Here is a 20,300-nt window from a genome sequence, read left to right as displayed (position 1 = left end):
GCAATGGCTGGATCATAGGGTAGCTCAATTTTTAACTTTTTAAGGGACCTCCACACTGTTTTCCAGAGTGGCTGGACACAAATAGCTTCTTAACACATATTTTGTATGTTATATTTATTACATACTGTATGTTATATGTACAAAGTGGCTAGAGAAAAGAATATGTTATTAAGAAAATCATAAGGAAGAGAAAATACTTTTATAGTACTATATTTTATTTATCAAAAAAAAATCCACATATAAGTGGAGCTGTGTTGTTTAAGGGTTAACTATATTATAACAAATGTCTTTTTTGATATAATATGCTTTTTGTTTAGTGCTGATTTCCATTAGAAAAATCCTTGGAAAGGTATTTCTGAATAAAGGATACGAACCTAGACATGGTTCTTGCTACATATCCAAGCATGTCCTTTGGAGTCACAGTAGACACTGGAGAGAGATGTTCCCTTCCACTTCTAATGCTCATCGGACCAGAAGATAGTCTTTGCTTATGTCTTTCCCCTTGACAGAAGCATCTTCATTTTGTCTGTTCCTCTGTTGAGTGAACTGTTCTGGACTTTCTTACTTATCTTAATGGCTCATTACTCACACCTGTCACTCCTTTCAGTGGTTCTGGAAAATTGCAAGTCTCGTTTTTATGTCTGCTGCCTCTGTTTGGAGCCCCTCAAGAAGAAAAGCAGCCTGCTGGTGATCGCGGGGTGTCTGTTTTACAGCCCTCTCTCCTTATTTGGCTCAGCTGGAAGTGCACATTATCCGGGAGGGTTTGCTCCTGAGCTGCTTAGAACTTTCCAAGCTGGAGAGAGAGGCAGGCCCTGTGTCCCCTGCCTAAGAGATCTCATTTCTCGTTCAGACGTCATTGTTTGAAGGTGAAAATTCGGGAGAACAGCTCTCCCTTTCCTCTAGTGCCGGCTCCCGGTGCCGCTCCCAGCACAGGACCTGTCTGTAACTGTTGCCTGCTTCCTCCTCTCAGGAACTCGTCCCTGGTGGTCTCGCTCTGTTTCACCATAGTCTAGATGCGAGAAAGCACCCACAAGGCACATGTGATTTCAGATTAGGCCAAGGAGTCCAGTGTATCCAGGTCGGACGGGAGGGTTGCCAGGTCTAAGGAAGTCAGGTGTTTGGCAGAAGGTCACCGTGAGCTCTGTGCTCCCTCAGAGGGTGTCTTGGGCCCACAGGCATGGATCACACAGTGGCAATACTGACAATCTGGCTGCTATACGACTCAACTTGAGTCTAAGTTGAGAATGTTTCAAGCAGGCGATATTTAAATTCAGAGACCTTGGGAGTTCAGTCCTACATTATTTAGTGTACATCCATTAATCTGGGTCTCCCAGGTGAGCGCTCTGCTGTCTAGCCTGGAGAACGCAGTGGCTGACGGCAAAGGCCTCGACCTGCGTCCTCGTAAATCTAGCCAACCTTCCATCCAGCAACTCTTCTTCAGTTCGTTTTTCATCTCAACTCCTGTTGATTTTTCAGATCTTTTCTCCCCACCTATTACCAGCTCGGGCTGAGTCTGCTTCTTACCTCTATCACTTCTGGCATTCTTCTTTATCAGGATATTTTGAAGTGTTTCTTCTCTTCCTTATTAGATATACTGTCACACACCTGTTTTTCCATATTGGCTCCTTCCAATGCTCCTTTTACACGTTGTATTTTCCTAAGGCACCAGGTGGTGTGGGTGTGCAAGGGGGTGTTGTAGGGATGAGGGGAGGGGAGCCTCAAAGGAGGTGAGTTTATTGGCTTTGGATCCACCTGAGAAAAGTGAGTGATGGGGAAGAAGGTTCTTGTTACTGAGAAGCTGATACTCAGGTAAACTCTGAGTTAAAAATGAACATCCTACAAAGAGAAGGCCCAAGCTTATTAATAGTTTATAACCTCACCTTGCCTCTCCTGTCTTAATGATTTCTTTGCACTTCATGCCGAAACCATAATATAGGAGTCTTATTATAGGGAAGCCACATTTGTGTGCCTTCAAGGGGCCTGGAACGTCGTAAGTGAATTTTTTTTCAATTATAAAAACAAATTGGAGTCACAAAGTCAGAGTGACTTCGCACGAGCTCCTGGCTCCTCTGAGGGAGAGGCAGCAATACCGGTGACGGGTTTTGATTAGACCTGATGGAGATGGGGACCTGGATTTATGAAACTTAAGCCCTGGATTATGTACCAAGGCATATTTCAGCCTCCTTTTCCCTGAAATTATTGAACAAGGAGGGGACGATGAATCTCTCTGGGAAGGCTTGGCCTTTCGCAGTTATATAGAAAGGTTCCGGGTGCTGTGACAAATGGCGGAGGGTTTCCCTGTCACTCAGTGTGGAGATGTGTAACCTGTCTTTGCTGTGACATCGGTTCCCTCAAACATCCTCCAATGGGGTCCAGTTGGGTGCAGGTGGACGGTCAGCACAGTGTGTTTGAAATCACTCTGTGTGGTTTGAGGATTTTTATATTCCCAGGCAATTTGCTAATTTTTAACAATTCCAGAAATGGATTCATTTTTGACTCTTCAGGAGAATGTATAGGATGTGAACTTTGGAGCCAGGGAGCATTGGGTTAAACTCTCAGCTCTTGCCCGGATCAGCTGTGTGATCTTGAAAGTTACTTAATCTTTCCAGGCTTCAGCTTCCTTGTTTGTAAAATGGGGCATAAAGGGGACCAGTGCATGGTGCTGTTAGGAAGATGCTTGAGAAGGGTTTGTTCCTTCCTTCTCTCTTTCCTTTCTTCTCTCTCTTGCTCTCTGAATTCCTTTCTCCTGTCTCTTCCTTCTTTCTTCCCTCAGGTTCTACTGAAGATAGGACCTATCATAGTGGATCTTGGTGTATTTTGGGGGAAGGACCCGAAAGCTGGGTTGGAGGAAGAGCAGGTGTGGAACTCATGGATGGGGCTGGCTGGGGAGTCCTCTGTGCAGGGAGGGGCTGGCAGACACGGCATCCTTGGTGTCCTCAGCAGGAAGAGTTAGGCCATAGGGCCCCACATCTTGCTCTATCAAGGGCAGAAGACCTGGCTGTGTGCTTGGGGGAGCTCGGATGGGGACAGGGCCCCTTCTGACTGGGTGGGACTTTTCCTGCTCCTTTTCTAAGCCTTCAGTTATGACTTAACCTCTCACCTTTGTTCGGCCTTGCTCTGTATCTGGAAAATGCACTGGGAATGTTGATCACATTGGAACCACGTGAGCGTTATCCCAATCATTCTATGCCGGGGCTAATATGGATATTTTTCTAAAGTAGGCTTGAAGAAGAATAAATGTGTGTACGGCCTAAATTAATTTGTTGTGAAAACAAAGTCACTTCATTCTCCAGATTCCTTCAAATACTTGATCTTTCCTCCAGTTTTCTGGCCCTCGTCCTTCATGACCCATCTCTTTTCTGGGAATGTTTTCCTGGCTTAGAATCCCAGCTTTGCTCTGAATGAGGAAAAGGGAGGCCGTGCCCAGATCACTTTGGAGGAGCCAATGGCAAGACCCACCCAATCCAATGAGCCCCAGGGGTGCACGCCGAGGACCTCAGTAGAAACTCAGTTTCCTAACATGTCTGTCTGAAAATAGCTTTCCTGTCATAAAGTGGATCCCCAGGGAGTTGTCAAACTGTCCAAGGAAACTAAATGAATATATATATATATATACACACACGTATATGCACATAAAAATTTATATTATTCATGTAACCCACTATATGCTTCGAATTTAGCTTGATGGCTTTTGAAAATGAGTCACTTAATGTCAGCTGTGTTCCCAATTCCTTCTCAGACCTTCCTTCCAGCCTTACTGGAGTCTGAGTCAGGCCTGACACACAATAGGTCTGTCTTGGAAGCAATTAGGACCCCAGGTTTAGGGTTTGCTGGTGCTGTCCTTTCACCTGGCTTCTGGGCTGTTTGGACAGCCCTTTGGTCAGTGTATACAGTGGGTCTTGTGGACCACTCTTTCTTCTCCCCTTCTCATTCACTGTTAAATTATTTTACTTATTTTTCCATCATTTATTAGTTGCTTGCTATGTCCTAAACACTGTGCTCAGACCTGGAGGGAAGAGGGGCCTGGACTTGAATATGAATCTTGGCCTTATCTGGGATCTTGCCGCTTGGATCTTGCCAGGTCCAGTCAGAGGGATAAGCCCTGTTTCCAAGAGAGGTAAATAGTACAAGATGAATAGAAACAGGTAACACTTACTGAACCTGCATTATCTGGCAGACTCTGTGTTAAATGATTTCCATATATTACTGCCTTCAATTTCTATAATCCTTGAAGCCTTTATTTCCCATCTCACAGATGGGGAAGCAGAGGTGAGGGGAGGTGAAGAGCCTGCTCCAGGTCCAAGGGCCAGAGCCAGGATCTGAACTCAGGTCGATCCAGCTCTAAACCTTAAAGGGTAAAAGGTGATAAATGCCATAAGAGTGATAATTCTCTCATTTCTGTTTCTCATCCACAAGATGAGAATCATCGCCCCGACGTCCTCCCCACAGGGCATTCAGGTGTTTTCGTAGCTACGTGGGAGCCAGGTGGTTTGTGTTTGTTTTCTGGTGGGACTGTGGTTGGAGTCCAGAAAGAAAAGAGGAAGAAAGTCCGTTAAACCTGTCCTGTCCTAAGACACAGACACCCTGCGTAGGTTGCTGGGAGAAGCCTGTGTGCTCAGAGGCAGCTCCTGCCTCCTGCTGGACACTGTGTCACACTCATGGCTGCTGTGATGCATGTCATGGGTCACTGTCCAGCATGCATTCTCTGGGGGAGTGCCATTCTCTGGGGGAGAAACAAAGAGGAGAAGGTCTCTCTGCTCAGGTCATGTCTCCTGGTTCTAGGGCTGGATTGAGGGTAGAGGGGACGACCCTGACCTCACCCAGCCTCTGCAAGGGCACTGGTGGCAGGGACTCTGCCAAGCCCACATCCCTCAGGGCCCACCTGTTTGCCACCCCCCACCCCCAGCCCTTCTGTAGCTGCCTTTGAGGAAAGGCTTCAGCATCTCTGGGTTCCCATGACCAACACTGTCACTGTGAGAGATGCCCTGGGCCTCTGCCTGTGGCTGTAAATTTGGGGTATAGAAAAGCACGAGCTCCATGTAGCTACACTAAGACCCATACCAATGCCAGGGTGTTGATAGCAGTGTGTCTTTTGGGCTCCGTGAATGAGCTGATCCTTTGCCAGGCAGGGTTGTCTTTGCCCACCCCTCCCCCCAGCCTTACTGAGATATAGTTGACATCTCACATTGTGTAAGTTTAGGGTATACAGTGTGTTGATTGGCTACCTGTCTACACTGCAATAAGATTACCATCTTAGCTAACACCTGCATCTTGCTATTTGTATGTGCGTGTGGTAAGGACATATGAGATCTTCTCTCTTAGGAACTTCCAGGTGTTCAGGACGGTATCATTAACTCTAATCCTACTGCTCTGCACTGGGACCCATGTCTTTGGACCTGGGAATGTGCCCATCTGATGTCTTCATCCCCTCTAGTGCTGGGATTTCCTGCCTACGTGGCCCTCTTGGGCAGGCCGCTTCCCTGAATCCATTCCTTTCCTGAAACCACTGTGCCGGTTTGCACAAGGCTAGCCCCAAGGGGTGGCCATGGCAAGGAGGAGGCGCTGTTTTCAGGGGCTGTGGACAAAGCTTGGGATGTGGCCTGGGATGTCCAGGCCGGGCAGGGCAAGACCCTGGTGGTGTGGAATGGAACCTGGGTGGGAAGTGTGGAGGAACTGGCTGCAGGCCAGGGGGCCTCTGCTTGTACTCTTCCTCTAGGCACCCCCAAATGGTAGAGGCGAGTCTCTGCCAGGCACTGTTGTGGCATTATCCCCGTTAAACCTCACAACAGACCCACGTGGTGAGAAGCTGAGGCTTAGCAGAGCTCAAGTACCTTATTCAATGTCACAGAGCTGGACTTCTAACCCAAGAGTCTTTCCAAAGCTCCTGTTACAACCCACCATCTGGCATCCAGGAGCATTGGAGTCATTGCAGGGTACTGATTAGAAATGCAGATTCCTGGGCTTCAACCCAACCCAGTGCATCAGGATCTCTAAAGGTGGGGCCGGGAGACCTGTTTTTAACAGGCTTCCCATGTGACTATATGCTCACTAGCAGGGATCAAATCCAGACAGGGCATCAAATCCAGACCTGCCCTGTCCTAGCTGTAAGACCTTGGCCAAGTAAATTGACCTTGTCGAGCCTTAGAGACCACATCTGTCAATAGGGATAATAACACCTGCTCTTACAAGGATCGCAGTGAAAAGAGATGGTGTGTGTTACGCAGCAGGCGTGGGGGAGGTGCTTAGTCAGGGTTAGCTGGACACCTCTCCCTTCTGATACTTCCGCTCGCTTGGAGTCTCACCCTCCCTGTAGGTCATGCCTCGCGCCCACTTTCCTGGGGCCAAATTATCCCACTAAATTAACTTATCTCTGAGATCTTGGCTACGAAGAATTACAGTTTCATAACTCGTTCCTCGGCTCTTGGCGGAGGAAAGGGGACTCTCGGAGACGGAGATGAAAACACATCTAGAATCTACAGGTCTGTTTACCTGGCATGTTCTGTTAGGGGCAGGGGAGAAAGTGACAGCTTTTTATGAAATGTGAGTCACTGCATAGGAACTGGCTAACTGTGATCCCTCCCTGGGCCAGCTTCCCGTGAGCTCTGAGAGCACCCGTCCGTCACTCGGGACCCTGTGCCCGCACTGCTGGGTCTCTCCTATAGTCTGTGCTCCTCTTCTCTCTGTCTCTGCCTGGATTTATCTCTACTGAAAAGTGGAGGGAAAAATAAAAGAGGCCTCTTCCTTCAGATGGGATGTGTTCACAGTTTCGGTGAACAGAAGGCACCCTTGGAGGGCCACAAAGGAGGTGTTAGAATCTGACAAATGCCAGGAGACACTACTCACAGGGAAGATGCCACAGAATCCGTGGCTCTCCCTCCCTGGGGGACACGCAGAGAGACAAGCTGTCAGGAAGGGCACGCACAGCTCCGACTGCGCCCCTGTGTTCAGGGGAGGAGGGAGCCGCCCCATAAACCTCTGTTGACTCCGCATCCTGGCCCTGTGTGGCGTGACTTTAGCGGTGGTCAGGCCGCAGGAGCCCCAGACTCGCTCAGGAGGCAGGGTGAGAACCTGGGCAACCCCCAGCCCCTCCAGACTTGAGGGGGTGCCCTGCTGGGGTGCAGGGACCCCACAGAGTTGAGTTCACCAACCCGAGGCTCGGAGTGGCTTCCTACGGGGGCCAGGCCTGACTGGCCTTGAGGGTGGGGTGGTTCTGTTTTTTGAAGCCTGTTCACATCTTCATCTCACAGAGTGAGGCAAGTCACACAGATGTTGCAGTAAAACTCTGACCCTATTCCTGATCCTAGGAAGGGCTCGTTCCAGCATCAGCCGTGGTAGGTGGTAGCCACCGTAAGTCCTGTTATCGTCATTGCTTTCCCTCTGCTTTAGTGAGAGGCCCTTGAATATCCTCAGATACCATGCTTCTAGGCGGGACAGCCATCGCACGGGTCTTGCCAAGAATGGGCTGCTGTGGCTCCCTTCTTAGTCTTGGGACAGTTCCCACACATCACTGTGGTCCCTTCCCCTGGAAATCGCTGCTCTGCATCTGGACTTGGACAGAGCCCTCCGTTCCTGGGGCCCCGCTGACCTGTCCTGGTTCCGCGTGGCTGTGTCCTTTGTACTTGCTGCTTCTGCCACGCTCCGTGGGTAGCCCTGCTGGCTCATGCCTTTGCCCACCTAGCACCTTTCTGGCCCCTAGAATGCAGATTCCTCCCACAGTGCTCCAGCCTGGCCCACGCCTGCTCTCCCACAGACTTCCCTACTCAGCTCTTACCCTACTCCGCTGGGTAGGGTCCCCAAGGGAGACCGAAGTGCTCCTCTTCCTATGCTCCCAGCACAGGCCTGCAGTAGGACTCGGCACATGTTTGTTGAGTGACTAACAGCACCAGACTGAGAACCAAGGTAGAAACAGCCCCAGGCTGAGAATCAAGGAACTTGTGCTCTAGAGCAGACTTGAGGGGGCCCAACAGCTGTGTGACCTTAGCCCAGATAGCCCCACCTATGTGAGATAATGTTCACAAAAGCACGTGGGAAAGTACAGATAAGAGGCCAAGGTTCCCAGAGAGTTGTCTTCATTTCCTGGTAAGCCCGTGACATTATGGAGAACAGCCAGAGGACATGGTTTTAATCATGAATAGAAACATGGAAAAGTTGGCTTCATTCCAAATATGAAGACCTTTAAGTCAGAAATTTAGTTTAATCATCTGCATAAATTGTATATATGGTTCTGGAAAAGACACTCGAGTCCTGGATTTTGGTCACAGCACCCTCCTTCTTAGCTGTACGACTTTGGGAAATGCCTCCCTGACTCAGTTACGTTAAACATGCTTGTCTGTTACTTGTCAAATATAATTGTCAGTTGTCAAACATTCTTGCTCTGCCTGCCTCACAGGGAGGCTGCGAGTATGGAGTGGGATGGTGGTTTATGGGAAAGAAAGCCAGAGATGCTTGGACACAGGTGTGCCGTGCGGGGGTGCTGGGTGCCCTGCCCAGATCCCCTGGGAGCAGGGCTGTGAGTGTTGGCCATGAGGGTGTGTAGCTGTGCCCCTCCTGGGACCTGCCCTCAGAAGATGGGGTGCTGCCTCACAGAGAGCCCACCAACCTCTGGGGTTTCTGCTGCCCAAGGATGTGGCCAATGACGGGAGGGCACAAAAAGGCCGGTCTCCTTGCTTCAGGAAGGCCCAGTCTGTGGTGCAATGGGCGCCTAGGCACCCCCTCCAGGATACCTTGTGAATCCCAAAGAGCCCCTTGTGAGTGAGTTACTATTCTAATCATTGTGCTAGTTCTCCAGAGAAGATCATCTAATCTCCATATATCAAATATCAAAGTCACAAGAAGAACCAGAGAGGCTACTATGTCTGGCTTTCAAACACTTCTCCTCAGAGCCCCAGGGTTCTAGAAGGATGCTCTGGGGAAAGTTGGTTTTTATGTGGGAAACTGGGAGGAGCAGAGGGTGGTATGGGCTTCCCTGCACAGATCCAGCCTCCTTGTTCTGGTGATGAGGTAGGGAGTGGTGGCCCAGAGAGGCGAAGCGGTTTGTTCAAGATCCCGTGGCTGGTCAGAAGCAGCACAGCTTCTAGAACTTGGCTCCCCTCAATCCAGGATTAACACCCTTTCCCTTGTACTTCCTGACAAGTCAGAGGCCCACCTGCCAGGAAACACAATTGCTCTTGGGCAGTTTGATGAGGGGAAGACATAGCGGAATGGGCAGGGCTCTAGGGCTCAACCAGGGGTGTTGAGGCACCCAGAGAGAAGCAGGATCAGGGAGTGGCCACCGTCTGTGGGCTTGAAGAGTCTAGGGTGCAGAATAGTGTCCTGGCGTTCCAGTGCTGCACGTGAAGTGCTGCTGGCAGGGGCTGGAGTGTGAAGTGTGGAGGGAGGCAGCCGTGTCAGCAACGTGGTCCAAAGCAGGGAGGGGTCGCACAAGGTGAATGTGACGCCTCCTCCCGCCCTCTGCTCTGTGGCAGTGCCTCCCTTGGGTGAGCCCCCCGGAAGGCGGGCAGCAACTCTGCCCTATGCGGTTCCTCACAGCAGAGAAGGACAGAGCATGGAGCTGAGGAGACACACAGAGAACGACCAACACAACCAGCTACATGATCATTCCTTCCGCCCCGGGCAGGGGATGGTGACAGGGCAGGACCTTAGCGTATTTCAAGGCAGACAACCTGGCCCTTTGTGAACGTGTGGTGAATTTAGTGCTTGTGGTCATGCTCTGTGTTCCCTCAGCCTCAGCGTCATCTGTTGTGAGAGGGGCTTGTCTTTCGGAGGGACCAGGGAAGCAACAAATACTCTGGTGGAGGGCGAGTGAATGAGTGACAGGACAGAGAACCCCTGACAACGGTGTGCACCCACAGGTCCTACAGCAGACGGGCTCTGCAGGGTTGGCACGAGGGGCTCATGGCACGAGGCACTGATGGGTTTGGACAAAACTTGTACTGGATTTTGCTAACAAAGCCCTACTGTACCGCAATAGGCAGGGTGCCCCACATCCTAATTTGCAGCTTCTGAGGGTCAGCATTTGCATGCTGTCTCTATGAAGAACTTTCTTCAAAGCTGGGCTATTCATTATGGTCTTGTGTGTCCTGAGGAGAGAAGCTTGCTTCTGTGGAAATAATTTTATGATTTATGAAACTCAGTCTTCTCTTATAAATTCTTGCCCCCAAGGAGCAGAGCCTTTCCTTGGCAGGAGTTCTTCAGGGAATGCCCAAGGGACCAAGCAACACTCCAGTTATTTTTAAGTCAAGCATATTCACACTGATTTCAAGGACAGTGTGATGCTCTTGTCGACTCAAGAAGCATGATCTCGCATAAGCAATGATCTGACGGAAGGCCGTACCAGAGGCTGGGATGGAGGACATGCCCTCCTTTTCTCCCCAGAACCCAGCATGACAAAAGGAACATGAGGCATTTAAAAAAGTACCATTTTTTCTTTCTCAGGGTCATACCCAAAAGACCATAGACTGTTGGCTTGCCTTCTCATGGTCATTCAGGCCAACTTTCTCTGGGGAGGGTCTCCTTGGAGGTTGCTGGCAACACTTTATTTTCTGGTCGTGTCAGGAGAATTGTGCCTCTGAACATCAGGCTCTGGTTCTTGGGGGTGCGGGTTCTTGGGGGTGTGGTGAAGAAGGTTGATGGTGTGAAAGCTGATCTTCTCAGGGAGCCTAGGGAAGGTCCTGTCCCCTGCGCTCTGTGTTCTTCCATTAGGGCTTTAGAAAGCCTTTTAACTTCTAGGTGTTCCCAACTTATGTGGGCTGTGTGTGTGAAAATCAGTTCAGAAGGAGCTGGTCCTCGAATTTTCCTCCTCAGCTTTAGTAAAACCTGTTGTAGAAGCCGCGACACGGGAGGTGAATGTATAGGAGTATCTGGACAAGCTGAGAATGTCTCGTTCTTCTGGCATTTGGCACAGGGAGACTGCTTGTCAGCCACTTCCTTTTCATTTCTCTTTTATTCAACAAATATTTACTGAGAAATGATTCCGTGTAAGGCAGTGTAGTGTGTTAGACCCTGGGACTATGGTTGTAAACGATGGTTGTAAAGGAGGACAAAGTAAATCTTGTCCTCAAGGAGCATAGAAAAGTAGCCTTCACTGAAATTTAGTGCAGGCTTGTGTCCATCCATCCATCCATCCATCCATCATCCTCCACCTGCCATCCATCCACGTGTTTGCCTCATATTGTCTTGCATTGCTGCAGTGTTCCATGTGGCTAACAGGACTACAGAGAAACACTAGGGTCCATAGCATAGCTAACAGGTCAGGCATGTCTGTGGACTCCGCTGCGCTGTAAGCATGAGGATCGTGATGCCCGAGACCCTGGTAGGAAAACGAAGAGGATTGGAGTGTAGGGCTTTCCATCCGTCGGGAAGGGTGTAGAACGTCAATTGAAAGAGGAAGCATGTCCTGGGGCTCATGGCTCTTCTCTGGTACATCTTGATATTTAAATTTATGGTCTTTCATTTATTGATACATGCGTTCATTCATCCAACAAATGTGGATTAAACACCTGCCCCGTGCTAAGTACTCGGTCTACAGAGATGAATACAATGTGATCTGTGACTTCAAAGGGTCACAAGTTGGAGGATTAAAATAATCCTCAGTAAATCTTGAGCCAGAGGTTAAGATCTCTCCCCTTAATACTCCCCCTTAACCTCAACCTATTTGACAATTTGCAAAGGGGTACTATTTTTGTCCTCATGACTCTTTTTCCAGAAAGTTGGGCCAGGCTTTCCGCATGCCTCTAGCTGTGTCACAGACTGAGGATTTCAGCAGAAGCGCATTGGGGATTTCTTTGTGGCAGGGTTTCCAGCAATCAACTGTTCATGTAGACTGGGGCTGGGTGTAGAAATCCAAGACAGTTTGGCATTGGGATTTTTTAAAACTGGTATCCTGGAGCCAAGACCACCCAAGCAAAAACCTAGCTCTTTGTTTACTAGTTGGGTGACCTCAGGCAAAGTTACTTATTCCTTTGTGCCTCCATTTCCTCAAATGTAAAATGGGGCTATTATTATAGTCCCTGAATTATAGGTAAACCTGTTCTGTATGAAACTGTGGTGGTGGGTACATGACCATGCATTTATCAAAATACATAGAGCAACAAACTACAAAAATATATTTTAGTATATATAAATTAAAAAAAATATCAAGCAGGGTGTGTGGGGGGGGTAGGGGAGCGTGGGTGGGGCGGAGGTTGGAATGCAGATTAGATCACGTGAGTCTAACTGTATTTAAAACAAATCATAGCATCACACTGAGGCGTATGGGGAGGGAAGGAGCAACAGAAGTGATCTTGAGAAAACAGTGCACACTTATAGTATCTAGTTTAAAAAAAGGCAAAACGAATTGCACACAAACACAATAACCAGTAAATTCATTTCTCACAAGGGTTTGGGTTAGCAATTCTGAAACTACTTAAATGTATCCTGCTCATGACTAATGCTTCTTCAATCTGAAGCATCTCTCTTCAATCCTGGAAAATTCCCTGCTATCGTGTCTTCGAATCTAGCCTTTCCTCCATTATGTTTTCCGTGCTGCTCGCTCTTCTTCCATGCCCCCTACCTGCTCATTCATATTCCCCACCGGTATCTCTTTATGTGCCTTCTGAGTCAGTTTTCCAGATGAAATGTCTGTCCACGAATCCCCTCTTGGGTAGAATCTGTGTACAGTTTAACCAGGGGAAGCCTCTGTCTGCCTCTCCAGATCTCTCTCCCACCAGCCCCTTGCTTGCATTCTCTCCTCAGCTTCTTCAGAAAAGCCAGGCTTTCTGGCTTTGAGACCTTTGCACATGGTGTTTCTTCTGCCTGGAAGATCCCTCTCCCCCAGCCCCCTTCTGGCTGGCGGCTCCTCCTTCCTTGTTTTTATAGACCTCACTCGAGGACTCTGGGGGACTTGCCTCTCAGCTAGGTACTTGTTCATGTCCCCTGTGATTTCACTTAGGTAGCACTCCCTTGACGTTCGTTGACATATATTTATGTTTTCCAGGTTCTTCTTTTCTGCCTGGTGGGGAAAGCTGGAGAAGGTGCAGTGCCTCCCTCTCACATCCCCAGCCCCCAGCGCAGTGAGTGGCGCACAGTAGCTGCTCCGTGAGTGTTTGTTGAGGGAAGGGATTCGGACTGGCAGTTCTGATGAGCATCTGCTCAAAATGGCTTTTGTCCTTGGGATGCCTTTAGTTCCACTGCCTCGGCTGCCTCTTTCTTTCTTCCTTTCCTTCTTCCCTTCTCTTCTCCTTCCCGGCTACCTTCTTAGGCGTGGCGGAGTTGGAGAGCCCGGTGTGACCTGGGAGTGTCCTTGCTTCCGACACCAAGCCTCCTGCTTTCAGCGTCCTCTGCCCACAGGTGGATGCAGCCGGAGAAGGGAAACTGATCCCATCTCCTGGGCGGAGTGCCTGGCTCTCCAGTGATCACTGTGGCCCAGCTGCATTGTTTTCCCCCTTCGTCCTGGTCTTGGAAGCCCAGATCCTTTTGGTAAATGATTGTGCCACTGAATGCTGCTGAGTGACTAACCAGGAGGCATGGCTTCTTTTTGATTTCCCCGTGGCTTCTTCTGAGCGAATCTCATTCCAGTCCTCGAAGAAGGATGGCATTTGCTGAAAATGGGCTGAAGTCTATCAGCAGGGTCTTGCCGGGGGAATATGTGCAGCCCCATGATGCACCTGTCTCATCTCCCATGAACCGGCATCCTGACCTTCCCCACCCAGTAGCCTGGGCTGTGGGACTGCCATTCACTAGCGAGTTGGGGTGTTGCAGCAGCTGGGCCAATGGCTTGCTGCTGCTCACCGACACCCAGCTCACGTGCCAAGCAGGGAAGTTGGCCAGTTTATTTATCTGCCGGGGGGCTCAATCCACATGAATGCCTAACTTGGGCTCTGCTTTATCTCCAGTGCACCGCTGAGTAGGGCCAGTAGGGGCCTGTGCAGGGATTCAGCTGAGTTCCCTTCCCTACGTCTAACAGTTCATTGGTTCACGTATAGCAGCTGAGCACCACAACCCGTAAAGATGTACAGCAGAAAAACGTCAGGAAGTATTGCTAATTCACGTGCGGGAGCAGAGACCTACCGAGCAGCACCAAACGGTGTTGATTAGCAGAGAACAGGAACAAACACGATTAGAACCACTGGGAGAGAGGCAGGAGTACCCTTTCCAGACTGTACCAGGAGAAGCAGGCTTGACAGTAGTTGAGGAATGTTTTCTCCGAGTGACCCACACTCCACCTAGCTTTTAGGGTCCCTTGCAAGGCTCAGTTTGGGCTCCTCCAAAAATAGACTCTGAGGTGAGGTTTACTGTCAGCTGTCCATTCTGGGAGATGATCTCAGAAATCACTGTGAAGGAGCTGGGGAAGCAGGTCAGGGAATGGAAGAAACCCGATAAAGGGTGAGCTAATGACTAGGTAGCACGGTGGGGCTCTGTCCTGCTAGATCATCTCTGAGAATTTGTCTGCAACATCTCAGAAGTGGTCTTGCCCCTCATACTGAGGGGAGAAAACACGGGGATATTTACCATGAATTCCTATCATTCGTTGGTAGAGAGTTGTACCTGGCTGGTCACTGTCTGGCATTTGTAGCTTCCCAGATGAGCAAGGTCCTAAGTCAGAGCATGGTCCTGGGGAGAGACGCAGGAACCCAGCAGCTACGGGAACCACCTGCAGGTGGCCCTGGGGCCAGGTCTCCTCCTCCTCCAGAAGCAAAAAGGACATTGGTTTCTGGTTAACCGCAAACCCAAACTTCCTCATCTAAAAATAGAATCTCCTGGGCCCTTAGTGGAAATGTGATCATTAGAAGTTTTTACACTGTGGAAAATGCCTTTTGGTGGCATTTCCAGTTTCTCCCAGGAGGGATGGTGGGCAGTGGGGTGGAGGGGCATTGTGGCCACCTTGGGGCCTGGCATCACATAGCATGGCAACTCAGATCCCAGATTCTTTGTGAAGACTCCATGACCAGCCTGGTCAGGCCTGATGTTTTCAGTGACCACTCTTTACCAACCCCCTTTGCTAGCCGCTGGGCATTTATTATTATTATTGTTATTGTTATTGCTATAGGCAGTGTGATTCCCACAGTTACATCCCATAAAATACTTCCGCAAACTCAGGGAAACCAGTGCACTTGTCCACTGGGTTATTGGACAATATGATTCCTTTCCTGGAACTGGAAGGAAAAAGTACTTAATTTTAGAGACAAATAAAATATGACTTTTACTGGAATTTATTTAAGAGCAAACGTGCCAGATACTGTGTTGAGACTGTGGCATGTATTAATTTTTTAATGCTTACCAGGCCCCCATTTTGTAGATGAGAAAACCAAGGCACAGACAAGTAAAGACGTGCTCAGGGTCTCTCATGGGAAAGCCCTCATCTGGACTCTTGAGCCAGATCCTCTCTTTCCACTGTGCTGCAAGGCTTCTGTAGTGAGGATGGCAAGAGCAATGGGACGCATGTTCAGTCAGGAGCTGTCAGTCACCTTGCTCGCCACGGGGGGAAGGGGGTTTTTTGGAGCCCAAAACAGGGATGGCTGCTGGGCTTCATGACAGACTGGAGCAAGAGCCTGAAAGGCACTAAGAGATGGTGCACCTTCCCTCAGTTCTGTCTTATTCCTGCTTCTCACCAGTGTCTCCTCCTCTCCTCTGTTTCTCAGCAGCTTAATCCTGTCTGCACATGGGTCAAATGTTTTTGCTGTTTAAATAACAACTGAGATTGGCTATAGGAGCTGTGTTATAATCCCAGGGAGAGAGTATGACTTGCCCACTGCATCTAGTCTCCCGTGCCCACGGTTGGGGTGACCAAGCACAAGCGCATTCCCATCTCAGTGTTTCTGCCCATCTGTGCACCCCTCTAAGACGACCATTCAATAGTCACTATCTTGAAGAGGGATTGGGAAGAGCTGTCCACTGACTGGGTTCTAGTCTGTTTTCTTTTCCCTGTGACTTCTGCTTCTAGTTTCTGGGGTCCTCACCCTTTGGTGAAGTCCTGTTTAATGCCAACTAGAAACTTGGGTGTCTCCAGGAAGCAGAGGAAGGATTGAGAGGTAGGGAGACCCTGATGTCATCTTGACTCCTCTGATCCACTTGGACTGAGTGTGCCTTGGAAGTGACAGGGTATGGATGGCAGAATGGTTGCCTCAATGATCTTCCATCCTGTCAGGGGTGATTTCTCTGAAAATCCTGGTTTTAGGGTTCAGATATCAAAAAATTTCAGAGCTACCTCCGTGATTCTAGTGTGTAGCCAGGGTTGAGAACCTCCATCTTGGCTTGAGTTTGTGGTTGTGCAAGAAGAGAGTGCGAGGTCCTAAACTGAGCTCCAAGGATCAGCTCCCGGAGAAAATGGTGTGTCTGTTTATCTTCTTCACGTTCCCTTTTTTTCTGACTCCGCACAGAGTCCCTTGTAGAATCAACATTCTGCCTCCACGGGGCGCTGGTGGCCCCAGAGGACGATGTGTACTTGTCCTCCTGTCCGTCAGGGGCTTGTCATGGAGAGAGTGCAGGGCAGCTTAGTGGGCCGGAGCAGTTTTGCATCAACGCCAGCTTTGCCCAGAGAACCTCTGCTGAAGCGCCTGTGTGAGCACCCACCACAGGAATGTTAGGTCCCTGCATACACCCCCTCGAAGGTATACATCTTTCCTGTAATTAATAACTTGCTTCTCCGTCCTTCAGGGAGCTGTGGAGGGAAACGAGAGAAGACAACACACTGGGAGGCCATCAGCAGAGTGACTTGGCAACATCTCAGGCTCTGTATCCCCCGCTCCCAAGGTGGTTGTGGGAATTCTCACACAGGGGTCATCGTCCAGGTGGGACATTAGAAAAGCTGACTCAGGGCTTAGGTGAGAGCCTTTTGGAAGACGTTTAGATTCAGAACTGGAGTGCACAGAAGCTAGTGGTGGGTCCCTGGTCAAATTAAGGCCGTGCTTCCAGTCTCCCTGAAGCTTAGAGTAAATTGGATATTAAGGGAAGACCGAGATAATTCCCTTTCCGGCATTCTTCTCTGAGCTTTAGACTTATGGCTCTCTTTCGTTAGTTGAAATATAGTTTGGTAGACCGCTTCCAGTGTGCAGAAGTCTGAAAGTCCTGCTAAATGGCAGTTTCAAGAAAATTTGGAGATGATATTCTTTTACAGATCTCTCTGATTTTTTACATCTTTCCCCCCTGGATTATTAGCTCCTAGTCTCAGTGGCTATATTAGTTGGGTCTCTGTTTCATAAAAAACCAAACAAAAAAACAAAACAGAAACCTAGAAACCCATATCTAACTAGTTTGGGGGAAAAGTTTATAAGTGCTAAGTCCCCAGTCTTCAGGCATGGCTGGGTCTAGGGCTCAAATGAAGCATCAAAGCTCCCTTTTCTCTCCATCTCTTGGGTCCTTAGCATATGCTCCCCTTAGCATATTACCTTTATCCTCAGGCAAGCTTTCTCCATTTGGAAGGAGAGACATGGCTACTGTCAGTTCCAACCTAGCATCTTCAGAGTTCACAATCCAAAAGGAGGAGGGGCTGATTTCCTTCAGTATCTATATTTCTATTCTTAGGCATGATTCTAATCAGCTCTGTTGGGTGCTATCCTTGAATTAACCACTGAGGTTGGGGGAAGGCACACTCAGCTAATCCCCGTACAATGCCCATCTTACCTAGAGGTGAGCCCTACCCCAAATGCATGGAATAGGTTTCCCAAGTGGAGGAGTTCTATTATCTATGAACGAAGTAAAGGGGTACCAAAGACATGGATGCAATGACTTTCCACCATAGCAGCCAGGCTTGTTTTTCTGTTGGCCTACAAGGTAGTGTTGTGGGCTCTGTTTACACTTCCTCCTACCACTGTGAGGTTATTTAATTGCTTCGGCTGCATAATTGACTTAATTGGTTAATGTACCTCATTCTGTGGCTCCATAACCAGCCTGTATGCTCTCTCTCTTCTTTCTCCCATTTCTCTCCTGCCCCCACCCCCACCCTCACCCATGCATGAATCACTGCTCATATCTTTCCAGGACTATACTGCTTTGGGAGGGATAATTCCTTACTTGTATCGGAAGAGGATGAGAGCAATTAGCTAAAGAACTGGGGCCGGCATCCATCCGGGCCTCCTTGGAGGATTCTGTGTTCTGTGGGAGAAGGATAATCTGGTTAGAGATAATTTAGGAAAGCCAATGGGTTGAGGAGGCGCTTGGGTTTGATGGAAAGGGCACCTCCCATGCTCACCAGGGTGGAGCATTCTGAGTATTGCAGCATACGAAACTTGGTTTGGGGATATCCTGTGTCTTTGGGCTCAATGAGCAAGGACTGGGACGGGGGAGGAAAGAAGAGAAAACACCATTCTTATTTGCCAGTGATGCTCTGTCTATTTGTGGAAACTTGGAATACAGGCATGAAGCATTGGTGACCAATGAGAGGCTACACATAGCTATGTCTAAGCTATGGTTTGGCTTAGAAATGAAGAGACAAAGATTAGAGAGAGATTGAACAGTCAGGAAGGCTTCCTGGAGGTAATCTTTGAAGCATGAGTAGGAATTGATAAAGTAATGGGAATAAGCATGCCAGATGAAGTTCTGTAAATCATACCACAGAGGAAGAAATGCACGTGCATAGGGGTCAGGTTGAAAAACATCCTGGGGGAAGGCATAGAGGCACAGAGCAGGGAAGACTGGGTGATAAAGAACCTGGAATGTGCTGGCCTGAGCCAAAAGTGTAAGATTACCCTTCCCGACTCAGCCATAGTAGAGGCTTTGTCTTTGTTTTACATCCCTCTGATCTTGGCTTTCCTTGATTCCATTTGTACTAAACATTAGGTAAATGTCCAGTGTTGGTTACTATAGACTGGGAAGTGTCGATGCACTCTGAAATTAAAGACCAGGCAGTAGAATGACTTCCTGTGGTTTCTGGATGTCAGGGTTTATTTCTTAGGGATGGAAGTGAAGAGATTTGGGGACTCAAACTTATGAGTGAACTGTTGTTTGTGGGAAGTTTGAAAGGCATAAGACATGGCAACAGTAGCTGACGATATGGAAAATACCAAGCTCCTGTGATGTTACTTGGGAATTTAACAGTCATTCTCTAAGCACTTCTTATGTGATGGAGGTAGGCCATGCAGGGGAAACAAAGGTACTATTCTGCCTGCAAGAAGCTTACCATCTAGTAGGGTCTTTCATGGAGAAGAAATGGGGCACAGTAGGAAATGTGGACTTGGGGGTCTGACAGATCTGACTTTGAGTCCTGACCTTGCTATTGGCTGTGTGACCTTGGACAAGCTGCTAAAACTTCCCTAAACCATATTTCTTTGTCTGTAAAATGGGACTAACACCTGCCCTGCAGGGTTTTTTATATGAAGATTAAAGAGAGCATGTGCAGTGAAGCTACCTGGCTCATAGTAAGTACTAAATAAGTGTCAGTTACTAGTATGGTTTCGGTGGAAATCAGTACAGCATCTGTAACCAAGCTGAAATGATCCCCCTAGAGCATGGTGAAGAGGAACCTGAACCTGTTTTCTCAGCCAATCTTTTCAGCTCAGAGTGTTTTTTCATTGGAAATACAAATATATTTGCATTTTCTGGACAGTTAATAATTTTAACTTGAAAGATCTTCTGAAAGGTTGGGATTTGGGCAAATTTCAAATTATAAATTTTGATGGAGGATTATGAAGCAAATGTTATTTCTTCAGCATTTTCTTACCGACCATGACTGTACTCTCTCCCGGGTTCCTGGCATTGTTGCCCCATTTGTGCGTTTGATGACTATTTATTGAGGGATTACTATGTGCTGGGCACTTTTCTGAGTAGTAGATTTGTGACCCTCTACAACAGGCATAGAAAGCTTCGGTAACTCACCAATGGTCAACCCACTGACACCGAGGGAGCTGAAAGCAAACTCCATCAGAAAGGTGCTAGAATCTAGATCTCAGCCATCATAGTAGACTGCCCATTCTCATCAAGGTCTGCTCTCAGATGTTGGCTGATGCCAATGGAAAATGGAAACTCTCCTCAGTATGTTCATATTTTCACAGGGAATTCTTGAGGGTCAGCAGGGCTTCACAGGTTTAATTTCCAACAGTGAAATGATAGGATAGGATAGGGGTTGGCTATTAGCAGTCAAGTTTTTCTCCTGAACACCCCCTGGGGGCATGTCTGCAAATGGTAGTTCTAGCACTGGTGGTCCAAGAACTTCCAGGATCCCTCCTAGGCAAGACAGGAGCCAATTCCAGGATTCCTGGGAATGAGGAGCTGCCTTGAAAGCAGAAGTAGTTTATAGTTGAAAGGGTCTTTAGATGCTCTGTAGCTCAAACTTCTTTCCAGTACAAGATTCATTGAGATTGGCCAGGAAGGCTACAGCATTCTGTTCT

The sequence above is a fragment of the Ursus americanus genome, chromosome 6 (genome assembly GCF_024610735.1).
Source record: "Ursus americanus isolate L20-20 chromosome 6, mUrsAme1.1.p, whole genome shotgun sequence".
In the NCBI taxonomy this organism is placed as follows: Eukaryota; Metazoa; Chordata; class Mammalia; order Carnivora; family Ursidae; genus Ursus; species Ursus americanus.
Note: the sequence above shows the minus strand (reverse complement) of the source record.